Genomic DNA, 5,775 nt, shown 5'->3' with positions numbered 1-5,775 from the left:
CTGAGAGGCTGGCAATCTGTTGGTTGCTTAGAGTTATTGGCTCTGGGACTTTGAGTTCTTGCACCATCTTTTGGGCTGTTCGTGCCTGTTAAGTAGCAGGAATGGAGCCTTAGGTTTTCACCAGAGCAGGGCAACTCAGTCGCTGGGTTGTGACATTGTATGTGGGGGCGGTGTCAAAGAGGGACAATGGCTTCCCTCCGGTGCCTGCCTCCGCGACCCCCACTAGCACCGCAGCCACCACTGTCACCAGGGCCACACGTCCCGCTCCACTGCACGCAAGTGTGCTACCGCTGTCAGCCCTCCACCACTGGGTTCGCCCCCTGGGGCCTGTGTGGTCCGTCTCACTGCGCGCAAATGTGCAACCTTGGTCAGTCTGCCCCGCACCCCGACTAGGTCCGGGCTGCCTGCGCTCCTAGGTCTGTCCTTCCTGACCGTGCTCCGCTGCTGGCTCTGCCTCTCTTACCGTCCCCGTTGAATGGTTCGTAGCTGTCGGACTTCCATATAATTAGGTTTTCTGGTCTCTGGGTGTGTCTTAGTTCTCCAAAACTTTTGTTGTATCCAAACTTGGTTGTGGGAGAAGGCACAGTGTTTCCACCTATGCCTCCATCTTGGCGGAAGTCTCTGGCCACATCTAACTTCAAGAAGACAAGGAAGCTGGGGAGAAATACTGGGAAAACAAAGACACCACTAAATGCATCTGTCTATTTAACCCAGGACTCACATGTCCAGCTATCTACTGGTTACACTAGGTACACTGGGATCAGACCAATGTGTTTAACTCCTCAGACCACTTCACCTCCTGGATTGGCCCATCTCCACAAACACACCCCACAAAACCATCCTGCATGCCTCCCTCACCCTTTTTCAATGTGCCATCCACACCCAAGTCTGCTCCATGACATATTTGAGGCATTGGCCATAGGCTAGGCTTTGTCATCCCTCTCCAGGAAGACAACCACAGCTACTTGTTATCCAGTCTTGGCTTTCAACCTTGATATTCCAGTCCACTCGAAATTCTCCATCTCATGATAAGAGTAAGTTTGCTTGAATGCACGGTTGCCCATTATTTCTTAATGCACAATTCTGATGTCATGATCTGGCACTTGCTACACTCTCAGCCTGGAATGCAATTTCCCCCTTCCATGTATCCTTGGTCAAGTCAGCTTAAGTCATCTTTGCTCAAGACAGGTCTAGCCACACCTCCTCTTCTGGGCAGTCTGCCTTGACTATCCCTATCCCACCACCTCATGTTCATCTTCTGACGTCTTCTGGCATCTTGTGTATTAGTGTACACTGCAAGTCTGACCATTTGTCAGATTGTGAAGCATTGTGGGCAGTGAGATGAGCTTTCATGCATCTTAGTCTCTCTAGGGCGTGACACGGGCCTTGGCATGGAAGAAGTGCTTAGTAAATGATCACTGAACACAGGAGCAGTGGTGAGGTGCTGCTTTCCCAAACCTGCCTACCAACAGTTCCTATTGGCTCATCTCATTCAAAGCCTTCTTCCTATGAGAATTCATTGAGCATCTACTTAGTAACCTGTGTTACCCACAGGGGAGGGGGTAAAACCTAGTCTAACACACATGTACATCCACAGGATATTTTAGTTTGAGTGGGAAGTTGGGATGACTGCAGGTCACTAAGAGCCATGTGGTGCCAGACCTGGAAGCAACAGCTAGGGATAAAAAGTTCCCCCTTCTGTCTTCCCATGATCTCATAGTCACCAAATAGAGGGACCCAGTAGAAGTTCCTGTCCTATCCTCCCACATTGCAGATAAGGAAGCTGAGGCCCAGAGAGGTGAGTGAAGTGAGTTACCCAAAGTCACACAGATAACTGCAGACATCACCTAAGCCTAGACGAGCCTACAGCCTCTCAAACAAATGCTCTTCAAGAAAAAGAAGGCATGGGTACCTCTCACTCCACATCATGCAAACTGCAAATGCAAGCAAACCCAAAGTTAACTGAAACAATACTGTTTTCTTTTCCCTGTACTTTTCCCTTAAGAGGGAGTTGAAATTTAATTGAAACACTTCTTTCTCTCTTTTAGTCAATAATTGTTATTTCAGCACTTTTCATGCTCAAGACACTGTGCTTGGCACAGTTGTTGAGCCAAGAGGAAAAACCCACCCTTTCTTCAGATTATGGGAACAAGATATATGTGCCTGCACATTAACCAAGAATGCAAGGGAAATGCTAAATGGATAGTTCAGGCAATGAAGATAGTTTGCAAAAGTTTCACAAGAAAATGCCCCTATGAGAGATTTAGTCAGAAAAACAATATCTGGGGGAGATCCCTGGGCTCCACTCAAACCCAGCTCTGATCACTGCCCATCTGTGACCATGCTATGCAGTGTGACTTCACCAATGAGCCTATAGCTGAAAAGCACAGCATCAACAAAATGAGATGATCCTGTAGTCAATTGTCTCAGACTTTCTTCTAGACCCAAACTCCTCCCCAGAGCCCTGCACAGCACCCAATGCATTCTCAATGAATCAACGTGTGTTCAGAATGAATGCATGCATTCTCCTCTGTACAGATTTCCTTCTGCAGAGGTTGCACCCAAAAGGATTCAACCTTTACTCTTAGTTATTCTGTTAGTAAGCTTTTTTATTGAAATAAAACACTTATAGAAATAAATTCAATGAATTTTCATGAAGTAAACACACCCATAGAACTAGCATTCTAATAAAAAACCAGAACATTCTGTGTACCTCTGAAGCCCCTTCCAGTCACCAGCTCACAAGGTTAGCACTATAACCTAGATTATTTTTGCTTGCTTTAGACTTTATATAAATAAAATCACATAGTCTTCAGTTCTGTTTTTTTCATTCACATTTTATTAGTATTTTAAAAATTAGTATTTTCCCATTTATTAGTATGAATATTTATTGGAGATTTACAGTTTCATGAGAAACACTGATTTTCTCAAACAATAGAAAAAGGTTTTTTTAAGGATATTGTCTTAGAAGAATAAAACAAGTCTCTTCAGCAACCACTGGGCCTATTTAAATTGCAGGAACCAGTGAGACAGAAGTTATTCAACATTATTTTGGTGATATTCATTCATATTGTTTGTTGTTGTTCTTGTTGTTGTTGTTGTTCTTGGTCGGAGGTTAGCATCTATCCCCCTCCAAAGTATACTGCATTAATTTAAAAATTTTTGTTGTTGTTGTTCAAGTACAGTTGTTTCCATTTTCTGTCTACCACTCACCACCACCCCAGCCATGCCCCTCCCCCTTCGATCTTGCCCCTCCCCCCTCAATCTTGCCCCCCCCCCCCATGGCTTTGTCCATATGTTCTTTCTATGTGTCCTTTGACAACCCTTCTTTTTTCCTCCCCTCCCCATTACCCCCTCACTCTTCTGGTTACTGTCAGTTTGTTTATTATTTCAACATCTCTGGTTATATTTTGCTTGCTTCTTTGTTTTGTTGGTTAGGTTCCTGTTAAAGGTGAGATCGTATGGTATTTGTCTTTCATTGCCTGTTTTTTTTCACTTAGCACAATGCTCTCTATATCCATTGATGCTGTTACAAAGGGTAGGAGCTCCTTCTTTCTTTCTGCTGCGTATTTCCTTTGTGTAAATGTACCACAGTTTTTTTTTATTCACTAATTTATCGATGGGCACTAAGGTTGCTTCCAAAAGTTGGTTATTATAAATTGTGCTGCTATGAAGTTTGGGGTGCATAGGTTCTTATGAGTTGGTGTTTCAGGACTCGTAGTATATAATCCCAGCAGTAGAATTGCCAGGTCAAAAGGCATTTCCATTTCCAGTTTCCTGAGGAAATTCCATAATGTTTTCCATAGTGGCTGCACCAGTCTGCATTCCTTCCAACACTGTACTAGGGTTCCCTTTTCTTCACAACCTTGTCATCACTTGTTGTCTGTTGATTTGTTTATGATGGCCATTCTGACAGGTGTGAGGTAGTATCTCATTCTGGTTTCAATTTGCATTTTTCTGATGGCTAGTGATACTGAGCACTCTTTCCTATGTCTCTGGGCCCTCAGTATGTCCTCCTAGGGGAAGTATCTGTTCAGGTGCTTTGCCTGTTTTTTAATTGTTTTTTTTGTCTTCCTGGAGTACAGTCATGTGAGTTCTTTATATATTTTGTAGATCAAACCCTTGTTCGAAGTATCATTTGCAAACATATTTTGCCCTATGGTTGATTCCATTTTCATTTTGCTAATGTTTTCTTTGGCCATGCAGAAGCTTTTTATTTTGAAGAAGTCCCATTTGTTTAATCTTTTTTTGTGTCCCTTGCTCTAGGGGAAATATTGGTGAAAATGTTGCTGCCTGACTTTTGTCCAAGATGGAGGCATAGGTAGACACATTGTGCCTCCCCACACAACCAAAAGAAGAACAGCAACAAATTTAAAAACAAAGACCAACCAGAGCTGACAGAAAATAGAACTGTATGAAATTCCAATATCCAAGGAGTTAAAGAAAGAACATTCATTCAGACTGGTAGGAGGCGGGAAGATACGCAGCCGGGTGGAAAGGACTGGTGGCAAGGCATCAGCTGGAGGGCTGGGCGAGTGGACAGTTGGCAGACAGGATGGTCCCACATTCTCCTACAGATAAACTGGGAGGAAAAACTGGGGAGTGACACAGACCTTGCAACTCAGAGTTTAAGCACAAAAATAAAGCCTCAAACCTCTGATTGAAAATACCTCTGGGGGTTCAGGCGGCAGCAGAAGAAACTCCCAGCTTCATGGAGAGTTCATTGGAGAGACCAAGAGGGTCCTAGAATGTACACAAACCCACCCACTCAGGAATCAGCACCAGAAAGGCCCAATTTGATTGTGGGTAGAGGGCAAGTGACTGAAAACCAGCAGAGAGTGGAGCAAGCAGCAATGTTCCCTCTTGGACCCCTCCCCCACCGGCAGCACCACAGTACAGCAAGGAGGGTTGCCCTGCCGGGGTGAATACCTAAGGCCCCACTCCTTTACAACTTACTAGGTGTGCCAAGACAGAGAAATATGGCCCAAATGAAAGAACAGAGTAAAGCCTCAGAAAGAGAGCTATGCAAGGAGGAGATCGCCAACCTATCTGATGGGGAATTTAAAGCCCTGGTAATCAAAATGCTCACAGGTCTAATTGAGCTTGGTTGAAAAAATGAAAGAACAAATGAAGGATACCCAAAGTGAAATAAAGCAGAAGGTTCAGGGAACCAGCAGGACAGGAAGGAAACTGGGACTCAAAGCAACAATTTGGAACCAAAGGAAAAAGAAACATCCATCAAAATGAAGAAACAAGAATTTGACAAAGTGAAAAGACTCTTACAAACCTCTGGGACAATCTGAAATGTTCCAATATCCGAATTATAGGGGTGCCAGAGGAGAAGAGGAAAACCAAGAAAATGAAAACTTATTTGAACAAATAATGAAGGAAAACTTCCCCAGTCTGGTGAAGGACATCGACTTCCAGGAAGTCCAGGAAGCTCAGAGAGCCCCAAAGAAGCTGGACCCAAAGAGGAACACACCAAGGCACATCATCACAAAGTTACCCAAGATTAAATATAAAGAGGTAATTTTAAAAGAAGCAAGAGGAAAGGAGAGAATTACCTACAAAGGAGTTCCCATAAGACTGTCAGATGATTTTTCAAAAGAAACCTTGCAGGCAAGAAGGGGCTGGAAAGAAGTATTCAAAGTCTTGAAAGGCAAGGACCTACATCCAATATTACTCCATCCAGCAAAGCTATCATTTACAATGGAAGGGCAGATAAAGTGCTTCCCAGATAAGGTCAAGTTAACAGAGTTCATCATCACCAAGCCC

The sequence above is a fragment of the Sturnira hondurensis genome, unplaced genomic scaffold, assembly GCF_014824575.4.
Source record: "Sturnira hondurensis isolate 20B ecotype Veracruz unplaced genomic scaffold, ASM1482457v3 Scaffold0016184, whole genome shotgun sequence".
NCBI classification, from domain to species: Eukaryota; Metazoa; Chordata; class Mammalia; order Chiroptera; family Phyllostomidae; genus Sturnira; species Sturnira hondurensis.
The sequence above is the reverse complement of the archived record's forward strand: the minus strand, read 5'-3'. Positions refer to the sequence as shown.